Below are 19,271 nucleotides of genomic sequence, written 5' to 3'. Positions count from 1 at the left end.
GTGCTTGGGCAAATTAAATGCACTGTGAGCACACAATGCGCCGCTAATTAATAAAGCATTTAGAGATGCAGCCCGATATATTTTGCGTGCGCATGATTCATGAAGGCTGCTGCTCCCAGGAGTAGGTCTCTCGGTTGTGGGATGCGGGTCGATGAATTCAGCCGGCTGATATTTAGTTTTGCGAGTTGTACGTACACACATTGTGCGTGCGGGTGGAACTTGACTGACTGAATATTAATCTCTGTCGACATTGTGCGAGGCTCCATGTAGACATTTTACTACATTACATTGCGATGCGCAAAATTTCCGAATCTCCAACTTGTTTACATTGCCATCCACACGCTATACTATAGGCAACCAAACTCACATAGTACGAGTACGTGCGAAGTTAGAAAGCTCCGCTTTGCTATTCATCTGATTTTCTTGTTTATTGTTCTGTGTTCACTTGAGCTCCAGATTAACTTGTGAGAGCTTCCCGACAAGTTTTCCTAGATTATAAGTTTAATCTAATTCTAACACATTGTAGTTAAGTTTTTATGGATTTTAAATATTCTTGGCGTCGCCTGTTGCAAAACTGAGAAAACAAGGTTTTGTTCGTTTCGGCGCAAAGCAAGTGGAAGTCGTGTTAAGCTCGTGCTCTAGCGACGACAACTACATGTGTGCATGTTTCACTCACAATGCGTATTGTGTCCTGGAGCATCCTGGAGTGTCGTGTCGCGTTGTACATGCATAACATGAATACTAGGTTGGATGTTGGATAGATTTATGGCAGATGGCATTTGACTTTCGCGTTTTCGAAAACATGCTTTGTTGGTATTTTTAAAAATGAGTTACTGCGGTATTATACACTGGAGGGGTGAAAAATACCGGTATTTATATCGGTATACCGGTATTTTTATTATTAAATGCTTATATTTTTGGAAAAAATATTTATTGCAAAAAATACGTTTTCAGCTTAGGAATACCGGTATACCAGTATAACGAAATACCGGTATTTAAATATATTTTTTTTAAATTTCAAATGCTTATATTTAAAAAATATATATTTATTGTAAAAAATACGGTTTTTGTTTCAAAATACCGGTTTACCGGTATACCAAAATACCGGTATTTAGGTATTTCTTATTTTAAATATCAATATTTTTTTAAATAATCAGTATTTCAAGAAATACCGATTCAACCATAAAATACCGGTATACCGAAAAAACGGTATTTCGGTATTTTTTGTTTCAAATACCAAAATTTCTATAAAAACAAAAGTTTCGCAATATTGTGAAAAAAACACCCTATCTGCCACAAAATACCGATAACCAAAATACCGGTATTAACCTCAAAATTCACGTTTTTTAGAATCTAAAGTGAACACATTGTATATAAGAATATTTATTCTGAGTAGTACCTCATTGAACTATTGAACTTCCTATTAGTTTGCTGAATGTTTAACGACGTTGGTAATGTGTGTAATGCGCTTTGCCGCGATCTGCAAAATGACGCGAGGAGCGTTTAGTCGAAGTTTGTTGCAACAACCGCGCACACAGACAAATACCTAGTGTGTTACCGATTCACCCTCGCCGCCCTTTTCGGCGCGGATGTGTGCCTCGAGGTTGTCGTGTGCACGTTGACATGTTCGTGCGGTGTGTCGTGCGCTCAATCGGTCGCACATGTAATTAAGTCATTTCCAAAGAGAAACGTGACTAATTGAGGACTATTTAAGCATGAAATATGTTTGGTAATTAGTTTTCAATATAGGCAAACAAGCATGCATTGACAAACGTAACCGAGTGGATAATTATTTGAGAAAATATTTGAATTAAGTTGAAATATGAGCGAGGAGATAAATTTAGGTCGTTGGCTGTGAGTGCACTTGTTGTCTCATCCAGACTCTTGTCCGGAAAACTCGCCATAAACTCGTGGATCGCAGATGTTTGTCCGCGCCAGTTGAAAGTAAACCATGACGCAATCATAAGCACCACAGCACTTCAACTTCTGCACAAATAATTAACCGAATAAATCTACAAATTGCACTGTTGCAAACAGTTTGCCAACGCGCGCATTGATCGCAGAAACATTTTGAAACATTAAATGAAGCTCGGAGCGTTTTATGGTGCCGGTGTGAAGTTTGGGGCGCGAATTATGTGCATGCTGCACGGTTTTGTGGGTTTTCCGGAGGTGGCGAGCATTGCGAACAAAAAGAAGCCGCCGTAACCGATTTAACTAGCGCGCACCACGCTGGTGAATGCGAATGCTCTCGGGGCCTCGTAGATTTTAACACCATCCATCCATCCAGAAACGGGTGGATCCGGGATGCGAAGAAGCGGGTCAATGTGCTAGGTGCATTTTCACTCCCCCAATGTCAACAAACAGCTGCAGCGGCTTAAACAATTTTCCGGCGTTTCTTTGTTGACACGAAAATTGCATTAAATTTAACGAAAATATTTAGCCACGGAAATTATGCACACCTTTTTTATTCAATCATTGAATAAAAAATTGCGCGCGCGTCGCGTAACTCGTTGAAAATCGACGAGAATTTGCATAAGCGGTTTTTATTTTACTTTATTTATTTTATTTCCATCGACGGCGACGTCTCCATCATCTCAATTTTTCCTGCGAACGTTTTTACACGTTTTTCGTTTTACGACGCGCGAGTGTTAAATTTTTACTGGAAGCCAAACGAAAATGTTTTCCAATTATCGATTCTGTATCAACCTGTCAACGTGTGCGGCTATTTTATGTTTTTGCCGATATTTAATATAAAATCTTCGACATAAAAGAAGTCATTACGGTGGAGCTAATGTATCCGAGTTTTTCTGCCGAAGGAAAAAATTGTCTTTGTTATTCGATCGCAGCGTGCATCAATAAAATGCAGATGAGACTATCCTGACCGAATGCAAACGAAAAGAGAACGAAATTAGCCTCGACAATGCGGCAGCAGTATTTATTGCTTCCATTGGCTGCCGTCGTGCGCTTCCGGGAGCTTTTTGCGTCGTGCCAACTCTTTCTTACGCGCATCCAATTTACCTTCGTGAGGTAAGCAAAACTTTCAGCGTTTTGCATGTCACTTTTTCATTTCAAATCGAAATTGCACGCCCGCGCAAAAAAATCCACAATAAACGTAAACATAACCTTAACTCGTAGAAAATCGAGGTTATGCAAACATACATACACCCAACTTGTGGTTGGTGTAAGTGTGGTTGCATAACATTCTAGCGTATTAATGATCGTGCCGCAATGTTGGCGATTTATTGCGTAACTTTTCGGCAACTTTTCAGTGTATACTTTTGTTTATTGTTCCGTTTTCCATTCGGCGGGACGACTGTGTGTGATTGTGGCATTGCTAATGCGAGTTTCAAACACACACACACATTCAGTGAACGCACCTTAATAAACCTCATACCTATGTAGGTCTATTAACGAACTACTAAAACTTCTTCGTCGAGTTTGGGGCTGGAACACAAATATTCGCGAACACAAACAGCAAATCGAAGCCTCGGATGCAAATACACGCAAATCGAGGCTCTGCGGGTCGCCGGCATTTGCATTCTTTATTAGTTTCGTTCGCCATCGCTGCTAATAAACCCAAAAGTGGAAACTGAGAACTGAGAACTGAAAAGCGAGTTCGGGAACTTCTTGCGCGCACTTCCGGGGCTTCTCAGACGTACATTTTTAGTAGGTACTGTTTCAGTTTTCATGTTTGGGTCGCCGCGAAACTTTCCGGGCTTCTTTTTGATTTATTCCAGTAAATAAAACGCATGGAACTCTATAAAAGTAGATAAAACATGTGCGGATGATGGAACAATACAAATTATGTCAATTTGTTTATTTCAGTGCTTTAATGTTCTTTGGTGTCGTCTAGTGCTTTATGACTTCTGCTATTTACTTTTACTAGAGTTGTTTCGACGTACCTTTTGTTATTTTGTTGTGGAAATGCGAAAACTTCGCAGACTTTACGTCGCGTCATCAAAAAACGAACAAAAAACAGAAAATAATAATAATTTGACTTAAAATGCTGCAGTTAAATTAATTACACGTTGTAATTTGCCCCGAAAATGAAAAAAATCGGTAATTTTTTAATTTTTATATATAAATTTGTATAAAAATTCTTTACAACGCCAAAGTTGTTAATTAAATTTAATGTTTTCGTTTTCTCCTCTACGCTTTCCGCTGTGTAAGTTTGCAATCTTCAACTTTTAATTTAATTAACTTAAGCTCGCCGCCTTGCCGCCGGCCAACCAAAGAAAAAAATAATTTATGCTCTAATCTTGTGCCTAAATGCAGATTACTCTCGTGCTCGTTTCGCAGGCAGCACCGCCGCCCCCAGAAGGCACAAATACGCGCCGAGTATTATATATTCAATTTAACTTTTTTGCTCCACTTAAATTATGTCACCGTTTTTTCGCGGATGAAATATGAAAAGAGAGAAAAGCAAAAAGTGACCCTACACAAGGAAAAGCCCAAAAGTGAGTGGATATAATGCGTGAAAAGAAAAAAATCCATTATCTCTGTTTGTTTTTATCATTTTTTTAAGTTTTTTTTAGTTTCCATTAGTGCTTCTGGTGTTTGCATATCTTTTAAAATTCTCCGAAGGATAAAAATATATAAAGTTATATTTAAGTTTGTTGACGATAGGTCATGGAGAACGTGCGAGGAAGGGGATGAAAAGTGGAATGTGTGTCAGTCGGGCGGCGCACGTAGATAACTCGCTCACGCTTGCGTTCGCGAGCATGAAGGGTTGATAGCGCGGGTGGCAACGGCGGCGGCAGCGGTGAATAAGAGTTGCCGCGCGTGAGGCCAACGACGGCGGCATTGGCGGCGTCCGCCTCGCTGTACGTGTTCGCGGAGGGCGGCACGACGGTGTCAGCCGGTTACCGGGTAAAATCAATACAAAAGTGTGAGGGTTGTGGTCGTTGCAAACCACCATTATCGCCAAAAATATTAACAAATATATCAATTTTTCATTAAATCTCACAGTTTTTTGTTGTTTTTCAACAGTTTTTTCATAGTTTAATAGCAATATTAAATTATAATTGAATCGCTTTGTGTTCTGTGTGTTGCCTATGCTCAAATGACGTGTAATTGATACAATTGATACAAATGTGCCTACCGCACATCCCTTTATCGGCGACTAATCGTCCGATAAAATCGTATCGATGGCCATATCCATCAAACGCAAACTATCGCATCGATCCGAGCCGCACTAAATTGATAACCGCAAACGGTTAAATCATAAATCTATAAATGGAAATCTAAGATCATTACATTATCGTTATTGGATTACTTAGACTTATTGAATCCAAATTATTGTTTTATAACAAGTGTATACAATATAAAAATAAATTAAGCCGAATATTTGTTCTTTCGGCTGGAAAAAAATTCATTCGTTGTTTATTGAACCATTTTTCAAACGCCGAATAAATTCGGAATGTGTTGGGCTCGCTCGGTGCGGTCATTAGTCATTAGATGAATTATGAGTTTTTGTCGATAAGCAATAATTTACGCTAATGGGGGGCGTAATCGAGAATAAAGTGCCATCGGCACTGCACCCTGTCGACCAAACGCGAAAATAAAAGGCGAATAATTTCAGTGTTCCGGAAATGCGCTCATAATGGCGACTTCATTGCCGCCACACTGAATTTCTTTCATCCTATGCATAAAAAAAGCCGGATATTGCAATTTTCATCGACATTTACTGCATCATAATTTTTTGATTTTACGAACACTTTGTATGTTGAAAACTGAAAAAAGCGAGGGATTTTGAGTGCGGTGAAGAAAAAATGCGCCAATGCGACAATTGCCGACGACGATTACGGACAATTACTTGCAGCAATTGGAATAATGAGCGAATAATTAGACAATTTGGCGCAATCAACATGCTGCGTCGCCGGTGGCGCCCTCTTTTCAGCGAGCGTTCTGTGCGCAATTTGCCTAGCATGCAAATTATCACGAAACGGAAACGTTTGAGTCAAACGTCAATTTTGTAATCATTTTTTTTCTTCTCGAAATATTCACTTTTCACATTGAAGGTTGAATTATTTTTGGGTCAGTCGTTTATAATTAATTAAATAAAACCGCCGGCATAATCAAGCTAATCCTCTTAGCTGAATCAACACGTCTACGCCGCCCTGATGAGCACGAACATAATTAATGCTAATATTTGTGTTAATTTTTTTTTTCTCGCTCTCTCTGTGTGTGTTGCAGGTGAGTAATTCGGCGCGCGGGCGGTTGTTAAAATGCGTCTGTGCGAATTATGCACGCTTTCATAATCATAATTATTTTAATCGTCGCGTTCAGCACCCAGCACCGGGCGTAATCCAGGCAAGTTTAACAATGTGACTGTTGTCTTTAGCTTGTTCTCATGGTTCTCGCATCTCTTAATTATAACAAAAGCGCGCGTCTCATGCGCGCATGCAATAAACACTGTTTTATTAACTTTCCAGCGTCGAAATTTACAAGAGTAATTAATTAGGTTATGTTGAAACATGACCTAACCTAAAAAATAATTTTATGAAATAAAAAAATATATTTTCGGTGTATTAAACATTTTGTTTGGAATTTTTTTGCGAATTGTGTTTGTAGCGCAAATTGCGCGCGAGTTTGTAAATTCATGCCGCGTGTGGTTTGCCATTGAGTTGTATACGGCTTGTGGAAGGACATCAAACGTTTCCATTTCCACGTCGCGTGGAAATTTCCGCGTTTCCACGTAATAATCCACAGCATATTCGGCGCCCCCGTATGCAGCACGCGCGCATCGTCGTAAAATACCCACGCGCACAACCCTCCACCAACACCACCAGGTCCAGGAAAGAGTGCACGTCGATTCGGTTCGTTGGCTTAATTGAATTACTTTTATCGCGAGAGTGGAGCAAGCGCCGAAATTCACATACGTTTGAATTTTACTTCGAAATTAACACTGGTAGGCAACCCAACATACACCTCTGTTAGTTTATACATCTAATGTCTAATAATGTCGAAATTTAGTAGTGTGGCAGTGAAATTTATTTAAATTAATTATTACACTTGTAAATTCTCGTGTAATCTGTTTGATATTTACGTAATTCGATTTGGGTACGAGTTTCATTCGCAATTTCAATTTGCCGCGTTCGTTTTATGTTGTTTTATCAAATTGCGCGCGCTCTTGAACTTTCCCACACCACCGCGATGCGGCGTGTCGGTGGAAAAAAAAGCACGCGCCGTTTCTTTTCTTTATTCGGCGCTCCGCGCTTATTTCGCTTTAGTTAAAATGAAAGTGTGCCGAAACGCGATGGCGAATAAAATAAAATTGAATTGCGAGAACGCGAGGAGGTTTCCTCGTCTCGCGATCGTAAAACATACAAAATGCTTCAAAGCATCTTAAGCTCTAAAACCGCTCCTAAAACACACACTAACTTAGTTTAATTTTATTGAACCATTCCAGTTTCACGAACATTTTTAGCTTTTAATATATTTATTTACTTATTTAAGTGACTGAATTTTTGTTTTTATACCAGGATGCGATTGACACTGTGTAGGTGCGCAAGATTTAAAATGTGCGAACAACGCGAAAGAAAGTAACGAGCTAGTTCGCGGCGGAGTTGAGTTGGCAACGCGCGCGTTAGATGAACGATACTGCCGTCGGGGGCGGCAGCGGCAGACTCCGCTCCTGCGAGTAGAAAACTTTTGTTAATTAGTGGGCGTAATACATTATTTTATAATCTGTTCGCGGGAAACTTTTTAATTTAAACACGCCGCAAGCTACCCACCGATAAACTTTACGACATTTTCAAATTTTCTTTTCACACACAAAAACCTAACCTGGATAAAGTCTAGTATTTCACCGTGGAATAACAATCGGATATCATAAAGAGGTGTAAAATTTATTTACTAAACGTTTACAACATTAGATTTAGGAAAATTTATGTCTGATTGACGTTTACGAGGCGTTTTCATTGCGCGTTTACCGTTCGGGCGTGAAATATGCCCTTGGCCGATCTAATGCGGCGTGTAATGAATACGAAGGGCCGAAGAAAGTGCGCGAACCAATTTCGATTCGGCCACATTGCGTCGCGCGCGCGTATTCTTAATACGCAGTCGTTTCGCGTTATTGCACGTCATAATAATGCCGGTGGCGGCACCATCCGCCGCCTATCCGCAAAACATTCTGTTTATTTCAGTCCCATACACTGTGTGTTTACATAATATAAACACAATACAATTTATAGCGTTTAAAAACACATAGAAAACACTAAATAAAGTAAAAATATGTATTATGTGTATATTGGGTTGCCTATGTTAAATGTAGGTTTTAATATATATTTTATCAATATGTTTGTATCCAAAACACTTTGTGGATGGTTGAATGACTTGTATCGACACTGCGGGGTATTAGCGATGGAAGGCCTGGACCCGTAGGGCGTGGGGGGCGGTTCGGCGGCGGTTAAATTGCCGTGGATATTTTAATTGCGCGCCCGCGACCCATTAAATTTAATTACACGTCGTGCGTAACGTGTTTACTTCTATTACGTACTTTTCCAGCGCTTTTCGCGCGCGCGCGCTCTCTCGACTATTAAAGTACGAAAATGCATAATAAATGTGCCCCATCACACTCTCAAACACGCCACGCCACTTATCCCCCACCCACCGAACACACACGCACAGCTACTCATGCGGTGTGGTTATATACATACAGCTGGATTTTTTTTTCACTTGGCAAATTTTATTCGCCACGTTTTAACACTTTAATCGAAGTGGTTCGTGCGCCATCATTTGCGTCAATTGAATTCGAACTCGGAAAATGAGTGGAAATGGAGAACACACACAAGCAAGTGAAGGAAAAACGTCGGGCAAGTTGGAGTTTTCGGCGGTGGTGGTAATGTGGAAATGTGGAAATGGAAATTCGTTGATTGATAGATACCGGTTATATCCGTGACGCGGTTAGATCTATCTCTGGCGTGCGTGTAAGTCGACCCTAAAGAACCAGGAGGGGTAAATTACAACACTTCGTCGGCTGCCGAGCCAGACCGGAAGCGTTCTTCTATTAATGTGCGTGCGTTCGCATTTCGTATTTTTGCCTGACATCCAATATTTCCAGCCCCCCTTGAATTTAATTTGGTTTAACACCCTGAATTTATTCAATAAAACACACAAAAATCAATATGGCGATATTTAAAGCACGTTTGGTTGCATATATATACTAGTATAGTATAGAATCTAGGTTATGTTGAGTTTAACCACAACCGATTGATCTGACGCTTGATGTTTAAGCGTTGACACGTTGCTCGTCATATCTGCATATCTCGCCGGAGTGGAAAACTGCAAAGCGCAGCATCGCCGGCATGTTTGCGCTTTTGCCCCACGCTCAAAGCTTTTTGTGCTCGCGTTGAACTGACTACTCGAATGTCGACGGGAAAAGGGCCGCGCTGTGTCGAGGACGTTCGACGGGGTGAATGAGACTGAACAAGAACGAAATGCGGCAAGAGGTTGGTCGTGGGCGGGGGTGTGGAAAAAAATGGAGCTAAACGAGCGTGCGAGTTGGCGAAACAAAAACCGCTTCCGCGTCATAATACACGCGCTCTTGTTTACCGAGATTTCCACTCGAATACTGCTTTATTCTTTTGATAAAATGAGCGCAAAAAATCCAGCGGACAAAGAGCTGAAACTGAAAATTCGTCGAAAATAAACAAACCGAGTGGAACAACAAAACGCGCAAATTAAAAAAAATTTCAATACAAAAAGAAAAAATAAACAAAATATTTTTTTTACATTTTGTATTCTTCTGTATAAAATCACTACATACTTGAAAACCTTTGTTTGTGATGAATCAAATTGGAATATCATTAGATTAACGACGCTGGGATTAAGATTGCTTATAGGAGTATTTGGGTATCTGGGCCAGTGGCTGTGTGTCATAACAAAATCGTTTATGGAGCGTTTCTAAATTACATGCACGTTAAGTCGATAAGCTGGCGCGCGCTGCGCTCCGCCTAAGGTTCCTACAGAAGGATTACGATGATACGATAGATAATGTATGCCTCATTCCGTTCAAACACTCTTCGATTAACTACTCTCAAGGCACGCCAACGGGTCGAACGAAAAGCAGCGCTAATAAAGATTTCAGGCGTTCAAGGACAATTCGTCTCGCTAGTCTAATTCTTTACACCTCATAAACTTCGGATATCTTACAAGGACACAGATAAAATTACATTTCGTCACGTTTGACAGTCTTTTCGAGAGTATTGAGATAGATTTGTCCTCTGGCCTCGTTGAACCTCGTCTGTGTAGATAACTAGTTCACGGATGAAACATGCAGCACGCCCGCATGCATAATGCATGTGCGTTACTCCTACTTTTCCTCCTCTGCTCTTGGTGCTTCTTTGCTGCAGCATTAAAGCTCGAAAGCTCCTCGCTGTGCGCTGCAGCGCGCTAACCGAGTTGCCTACTTTGGTCGTTCATCTACATACGAGTGCGGTTCATGGGTAGGTACCTACTCGAGAAGGAGCTGGAAGGATCTTGCGATCCGGCATAAATATCTTCATAAGGTCCTGCGCTCCAGACCTGAAAGCTTCAAAACTATAAACTACTAATATATACAGCGCGTTAAAAAGAATATCCTCATGATATTACGAAAATTCCTGCGTGAAAAAATGTTAAAAGGGAAACTTGAAGATTTCAAAATCCACCAAAGCGTTATATTGATATTAAATTGAAAATAGCTGATCGACAAGGCACTGAGTAAAGCTGGCACTGGAGCGTGGAGGAAGAACAAAATGCTATTTGCCAGATTGCACACATTCCTCACGTGCCCCAAATTCTTCAGTTTATCCCGCGTGTCGCCCGCTTTATTTCGCACACATTTCGAAATTTCATTTCCCTAAAATCTTCGAAGCCCTATTTTTTCTTTTTTCTTCATATATAAATTCCGCATTAAATCGGCGGTTTTTGCGGATACATTTTTCTTGTAACTAAACTTTGTTCCACTGATGTTGCAAGCGCTGAAGAAACGCGGAAGAACGACATTCAAACTCGAAAGTTAATGCAGCGTGTGTATTGCCCCTAATGTCCTATCTAATTTAGTGGAAACTCGGATTTTATTACCGGTCGCGCAGCACGAACAACGAAACGATCCGTTCGCATCGCAACTTTTCTCCGGCATCATGCCACATAATTCTAAACCTGTTCTCTAACTGCTGTGAACCATTTTGCCACCGCAGCTTTTTTGGGGGGGAATTTCAATCATATTAATGCATTTTTTCTAAAGTTGAGTGAAAATTACAGCTTATATGGTCAAAAATGATTTTTCTACTTTTAAAGTGTTTTTTTTTACGGTTTTTAGGCACAAAAAGTGGTACTTTAACCACGGGTGCCCAAAGCCGTGACTAAAGTATTTTATTCACGGGTTTTAGTCACGGGTTGGAGTTGGCGCTTGCGCATTTATTTTTAAACACTTGCTACGCTCGTTTTTAATCAATCTCGTGAATAAACTCTCATTTAGCACACTTGATAGTTAATAGTATTTTAAGCACTGAAAATAAAAAATTCTATTCACATATTTGGTAATCATATGTAGATGGGTATATATGAAATACAAGAAGCTGTAAAAAAAGTGTCCCAAATCGAATTTTAACTGCTGGACCACAATTTTCATGCCGAATTTTTCCCCTTTTCGGGAAGGAATATAAAAGTTCCTAGTGGACTTATGCGCCATCATAAAATCGACCTTTTATTATGAGCCGTTTATGGTTTATAGGTTTATAACTATGTGCCTTCCACGAAGGGCGCCTACATTTCAAGAGGCAGACATGTCGAGTAGGCCCTTAAGTGGAAAACTTTGTTTTCTCTTTTACATATTTACGCACTCACCTTAAACCTTCGAAAATATTTTACACATTAAATTTTTAAATCAGAATTTACAATGTTTTTCGCAAAAACTTCATGTTCTAGATTAACGGTGATGTAGTACGGTTATAATTTCTACACCTAACACATAGGGGTTGATGCTACACTAACACATGCTCGCAACCATGGAACATTATTAACAAAAGGTCCAAAGGGCGCTTTTCATATTTCCTCCTCGCATATTTCCTCCACCCTGTGCGCTGGCTGACGTGTTGGCGCATTCAGCTTATGAAAGGTTTAATTAATGAGCATAGCCGGCCAAAACTGGTCTAGCTGGATGTGCATCTAGCCGTCAACATGAAATAATTGCGTTTTTTGATGATAGAATTCACTTCTAGACAGTGAATTGCTCAGAAAAATCATTGAAATCAGTTTTTTTTATCTGCGAAATTGTGTGAAATTGAGTAAAATGATGTAATATAGTTTTTGGTGACGTACTGTATGCATAAAGAAAAATCGCAAACAATCTGTCTTTTTTCGCGGGCCCAGCGCCGGTCCGTGGAGAAATGTGTTCGGCGCAGATCTATTTTTCTCCTTCGTCCTGTCCGTCCCTTTGCCTCTCACTTCTTGCGCGTTTCTTTTACTTCTTCATGCGATATCACTTTATACCGGCGTTATTCGGCATTATGTGCAGAAAGGATGTGTATGGTGTTTGATCTATGACCTTTTTTCGGGTGAGCGGCTCGCTCGACGGATGATGTGGATATACGCGCCCGGCTCGAATTACACCCTCGCGCCACCCCCGAAGCGATTGTACTACAAATTGCCGTCACTTTATTAATTATTTCTGCCCATTTTTTCACCCTTTTATTTTTTTGTTTACAGAAAACTGATTTTTTGATAATTAATTTGTGTCTAGAAAATATATCTCAGGTTAGAAATATAATAAAAACCACCCTTATTCCCTATTTACGATCCTGGCTCCAGTTACTATCGATAGTTAGATAGAGCGACAAAAAATAGTGTGTAGCGTTGGAGAAGCGTAAAAAAGGCAGGACACGACGAGGCGTAATAAGAGTTTCCGGTCAATCGGCTCGTAATTTTCATCGAAGCGAAGTCCCGTGGGAGGATGCCACTCGGGGGCCAACACAACAGCGGCCGCAACTCCACAGCGCCTCATCTCAACGCTCCAGTTACGCTCTCACATTCTGGTTGGCAGCCGTGCTGCTGCATTTTTTTTGTGCTCTTGTTGGAGTCCTCGTTCTCGCTAACAAACGCAACTATAGATTTTATTATGGCTTGGCGCAGGACAGTCTAGCATAAAATGGAACACGATAGGATAGGGAACGTAAGAGTCTATAGAAAAGCGCGCTAACGAACGACCAGGCGCGTCGATCTTACGCCATTAAGCTACAATCTATGTGTGTGCTGGAAAGCAACAGGAGTAAGAGTAACAAGAGTACCGGGGATATGATTGCTTAGATAACAAAAATATACACTGGTTATTTTTTTACTGATTTAATTCAATGCAAAGCGATTTAATTAATTTGATTGCGTTTGATTACAAACAGCAAATTATATTGGATAATATTGTGGACAAACCGCAAAATATCATAAAGCGATCTGATAATTAAATTTTGAAATTAATTTAATTTATTCACGTTTATTTCCAATTTCAATCGGATTCGATTGATGATATTTTAATGCAATTACTACATCAATCGTAATATTGTATTATTTATTTTTATCAAATTATAATATATTTAGTATCAAGTGGTTAAACTGGAGGATTTTGGCGTAAACTGCATTCCGTGACTAAAATCCGTGACTAAAGTACTTTAGTCACGTCCGTGTTTAAAGGACCACTTTTAGTGTCTCAAAAACAGGCGTTTTAAAGGTATAAATATAAAAATTTGTTTTTTACCTGTCAGATTAAGAAATAATGCGTATTGAAGCCTTATTTACAGTAGTTTAAACTGAAACAAATCGAAAAATGCACGTTTTTCAATTAAATTCAATTTAGGAATCCGATTAAGCGCCGTATAACGAAATTAGAATTGTTGCGAACGTTTCGACGTTCGTTCCGCCCAACCGCTTCGGCGCGTAATTCAATTAGCAACATAATGGTACTTAACTTAAATTCGCGTGCACAAATTTCAAACATTTTCGGCGTATCGCAAACTTTTCCACCATGCCGCGCACCACGGCGAACGTGTGCGCACGCAAAGACTGAGGGCCGCAAACGAAATTATGATTCGATTATGAATAAAATGCCCACTTACAGTTTGCCCTCTCATATGGATTCATGCACGTGAGTGCCGAAAAGTGAGTGTGCCACGGCTGAAAGTTGGAAATTTGTGTGGCGGTCCGAACCCTTTTAGCGGCTAACCTCGTAACGCCACGGAGAGTTTAGAGGAATTCCTATTGCTCGCATATACAACGTATTTTGAGCACAGAAAAACAAAAATTTAAATGCACATTAAAATAAAGTGCAAATTTTTAGACACGAAAAGTGGTACTTTAAACACGGACGGCCATTGCCGTGATTAAAGTACTTTAGTCACGAGTTTTAGTCACGGGGTGGAATTTGAGTGCGGATAGGTAAAATTATTTTTTGACTGAGTTATTGTTATTTATTTTTAGACTCGAAAAGTGGTACTTTAAACACGAATGGCCATGACTGTGATTAAAGTACTTTAGTCACGAGTTTTAGTCACGGGGTGGAATTTGAGTGCGGGGAGGGAAAATAATTTTTTAACTGAGTTATTGTTAACGCCCTGTGTAATTTAAAGAAAATTCAGATTTAGGACCACCGCCATAAGTCACGACATCTTATTTTCGCCCTTGCATCCGCCGGCGGTTTGCCTTTTGCATTCTCCGCATCCCGCGACCGCAGAACAAACGCGCCGCCGCCGACGAGCCGACGACCCAACCACATAAAACAGATGGGATTCACCTAAATATTACTTCGTTTATACCCTGATACCCATATACTTACAAAGCCGCGCTCAGGCGCTCGGAAAATTCGCCAAAAATGTATGAGCTTTTCGGTAGGCAGATATTCCGCGTTTGCTTTTCATCAGTGCAGCGGAAATATTTCTCAATTTATTTTCCTTTTTGTATTCGCTCAATATACACAACCATCAAGTATATAATAAAACATTTGCTAATTTTATTTTATATGTACGAGGACAGCAAAAGTGAAAAAGTAAAAAAATGAAAAAAAACATTTTTGAGGCTTTTATAAACGAAAATTCTATGACCTTGTCATTTTTCATATCATTGGACGCTGTAATGCATGCCAGTTCTTCCGTCCTGCAAATAAAAGCTAAAAGCGCCGAAGGAACAAACCGTTTTGGGCGAAACTGCTTTGCTTGGCGAGAAGAAATTGCGCGAGACGTCGCGCTCAAAAAAACATGAAAGTACCACCAGCGCCGAAAATGTATAAGGCGCACCACGCTGGAATGCGAATTACACGGAAGCCGAGCCCAAACGAAAAAAACCCGCACGTGTTTTCACAAAGAAAAGCACAGGAGAAAAAAAATCGTGAAAAGAGCGAGCGGAAATTAAAAATTACTTTTTGTTAACCAGCGCTCGAAAAGTTACCATATTACTCGGTGGTATTTCAAATGCAATTCACCCAGTACTATTTTTTAATGTTTTTCTGTCAAAACAACGGCTTAGACTAACTTCCCCACTTGATAACTTATAACAAGCGCCTAATAGTGCTTCTTTGCTGCGTTTTCCGGTTTTCCAAGCGGCGCGCGGCAAGAAACAAAGCAATTAGGAAACTTCTATCAAAGTGCATTTCTCTCCCCTGAGGTGGCTGCCATCCACGATAGAGCAATGAGTAATTGGCTGATACTTTGATTGGATGAATTGTGCTTTTGTGATTTCGGCGCGCAAAGATTTTCAAAGACCTGGGAAACTTTCCGGGAATGATTGATAGTTACCACAGCCGCTTTTTCAAACTACTCACAAACGTTTTTAATTTGATTAATTTCCTCTTCAAAAAACTAAAACTAAAAATTTGTTGAAAATAATTTTCGTAATGTGAAATTAGTTTGCGTCGTCATTAACAAACTAGCAAGTTTATTACAGCGGGATGTAACAACATCGTTCGTCACTTAGTGACACCCCCATCTCTAGGGGTGTAAAATACACCCCCAACAGACAAGAACGTACATTAGCCCAGATTCTCACTGTTGCTTAAACTACCCTTTTGCTTTTTGGCGAGGGGGATGAAATTTACTACCTCATATATATACAAACATATGACACCATCATGTTTATGAGTTAGTAGTACTAGTTCACTCTCACAGCGCATAGATGTCAGTGTTGTTGATGATTTACCCCTGCGCGAATGTTGAAACTAATAATGTTAGCAACATTCGCGTTGTTATAGTGCTGACATAGTCGGCCTGAGCCCTCCACTCGGTCATAATCCTTTTCGGACGTCCGTCAACTTGTTTTTCTTTGGATGGCCGAGAGTGGAGTGGCACTTTCGCCCGGCGAGCTTGATTGATATCCAGTGACACAGCGTAATGTAATGTAGCAACACAAAACATGATAAGCGTAGATAATCTAATAACAATATGTCTGGCAAAGTGTGCGTGTGGAATAATAAAATATAAATACTAGGTTCTTGATTGATAACAGTAGGAATAATTAAATGTTACATTTCGGCGTGTTTTAGTGCCGGGATTTATCTCACATCAAATATCTTGTTTGACGCCTCACGTTTCTTGGTGCTCTTGTCTTGTGTTTGCGGATCCCACTTATAGTTCTATAACGTCACGCGGCGAATTACAAATATTCGCAAATTGTGAATATGCGCGGCGGGCGGATAAGGCACAAGACTAATATTTGCTGTCTACAGATGAGCGCCGCGCAAAATCACACAGAGGAAACTTCCGCTGTACTTACCGTGTAACAAGAGTGCTATAATTCGAAATTAGTAAGGGTGGGCTGGGAATGTTTACATTGGTATATAATACTGAAGTTATATTAATTTATTGAAGTGTTTCTTAGTGGATCTAGAGCAGTAAAAGTGTTTTTACTTCTTTCTGTAAAACATCAGTTTTTTCACGGTTTTTAGACATAAAAATGATAATTTAAACATGAATGGCTAAAGTCGTGACTAAAGTACCTAAGTCACGAGTTTTAGTCACGGGGTGGAGCTTGCGCATGCGCATTTGTCAACGATGCAGCACAAGGCCAAAAAAAATAATAAATAAAATTAAAAGTAAGTGTAAGCAACATGTGACTAAACGTTATTAAACACTCAATTGATTTAACGCATGATACACTCACTCTTAATCAATCCCGTGACAAAACTTTTTGTTTAGTCACTGGATACTTGTTTTGTTAAGTTATTAAATTATTAAGTTAAGTTATATTAATTTCTTGAAGAGTTCTTTATTGTACTAGGGTAAAAAATAATGTTTTTTTCACTCTTCTTTTGTAAAACGCTAGATTTTCCACGGTTTTGAGACACAAAAATGGTAATTTTAACCTGGATCGATAAAGACGTGACTAAAGTACTTTAGTCATGGGCTTTAGTCACGGGGTGGAGTTTGCGCCTGCACATTTGCCTACAGTGCAATACAAGACCACAAATTAATAATTAATAAATAAAATTAAAAAGTAGCCTAAACATCACGTGACTAAACGTTATTAAACACACGATTGATTAATCACTTGATAAACTCGTGACAAAACTCACGTTTACTCACTGGATACTTGTTACACTAGTTTAATTGAAATATAATTAACACAATAAATGTATTCATGGACTAATGAGTCGGTCAACCAGAGTTTGAACCGCCCCATTACTTTAATCCATTTCATCGAGCATTCAACGTCCAGCAATTACGACGACGCGCTCAAGAGCACTTTTCCACTCTACTTCACATTCATCATTATGAAGCTGAATTGCATGCGCAATATAAAGCCACATGCATTCATCATGCACACAGTTAATGTTTTACATCGAGTGGACAAGAGAATTCAAGTGTACAAAAGCACAAGCACACATTAGCACACGAGCAAAAGAGTACTGAGCATTTCGATGTTTTTGATTGTCTGATTATTCTACACGTATTCTACATATTCGTGTGGTGATAGTGTAGTGCTTCTACTTTTGCTTCGTGCTTCATTCGACGCATTAACGTCCAACGACAATTATTGCTGTCGTTCCAACTGGCCACAACAAGTGGATTCGTTGATTGTTGCATTGTTTCACGTGTGGTGCAAATTAAACACTGTGAATGTGTTTCTTTTATGTGGATGTGCGAGTGCTTCAATTAAACACTGCAGTTTAACATAAATTTCAATACACTGTATTATACCGCGCGCGCAAATTATAATTAATTCGGTTAATTGGCGAAAATCGTTTGTTATGTCTCCGGACATATATCGGCAACTCTCAGGTAATTAAAAACACACTGTACATAAATACACAATAATTAATTTATGGAATAATCAGACGAATATGGATACGTTTATAAATGAAAATTAATTTCGATTATGCGCATGAAGCGATTTACAGCCGTGGATAGTAGTCGCAATGGTTAAATCTTCATTAAGCCCGCGCACTTATGAAGCGCTGATCCGCTGCTTATTTCGATTTATGCGTCGATATTAATGCCGGTGGGAGGTGGATTAGTTGTAATTTAACGAGCGCCAATGCTCCGGCCGGCTCTAACGAGCACCGAGCGCATCGAATTTGTGCATATTCATGGAATTCATTTGTACCATGAATAAATAAATGCAACTGTTGAAACATGCATGCGATTATTATCCAACAAGCATTAGATTGGGTTTAGTGTCGTCAAAGCTGGATTTTTCACTGTTTTAATCAATATTTTTTGCGAATTTAATTATTTTATAATTCATATAAATCCCTTTTCTCTCGAGGATTATTTATTAGCGTCTGGCGACTGAATTCATTCGCATCTCTTTTATGCGCGTTGATAACTGTTTGCGTTCATTAAATTTCGCTCGGATTGGGGCTGGGTAATGACGGCCGCGATGGCCTCGTGCTGAGGACGGATAACATTGTTAGCCATCACGACCACCGCCGCCGCCGCCGCCACCTTACAGACGCGCCGACGAGCTTTGAGAGTTCACGCTGCGGGGCTAATTCGCTGGCCCCGTGCGTGTAGAGGTGTGTAGATTCATTATCATCGCGTACTACCTTTACAAACCGAGCGGCTGCAATGTGTCGAAATTGCTTCGGAGTTGTAAATCCACGAGTTTGCGAAACAATATGCATCAGCAGCCGATGAAATTCATAAATTGTCTGCAGCGTAAATAAAATTCGTCTGGGGAACGTAAAAACACGTCTAGATTCATTTAAACCATCACTTTATTATCAAATTAAGAATTCAGATGCGATTTGTATTTTCTAAGTTGAATGCAACTCAGAGAATGAAAATATTTATGATGGTAATAAGCAGACG

The 19,271-nt window shown here is 39.8% G+C and overlaps 1 protein-coding gene across 1 annotated transcript in view; it reads left to right on the top strand.

The window, feature by feature from the left end:
* Window positions 1–19,271, top strand: part of LOC135791800 (uncharacterized) — a 151,933-nt gene that overhangs the window by 46,319 nt on the left and 86,343 nt on the right. The gene's annotated exons all lie outside the window — the stretch shown is intronic.

This window comes from Atheta coriaria, unplaced genomic scaffold, assembly GCF_025399875.1.
Source record: "Atheta coriaria isolate IRGN ID8LTWV9N9 unplaced genomic scaffold, Caltech_Dcor_3.1 hic_scaffold_5_pilon, whole genome shotgun sequence".
Lineage (NCBI taxonomy): Eukaryota > Metazoa > Arthropoda > Insecta > Coleoptera > Staphylinidae > Dalotia > Dalotia coriaria.
Note: the sequence above shows the minus strand (reverse complement) of the source record. Positions and strands in the feature narration are given on the sequence as shown.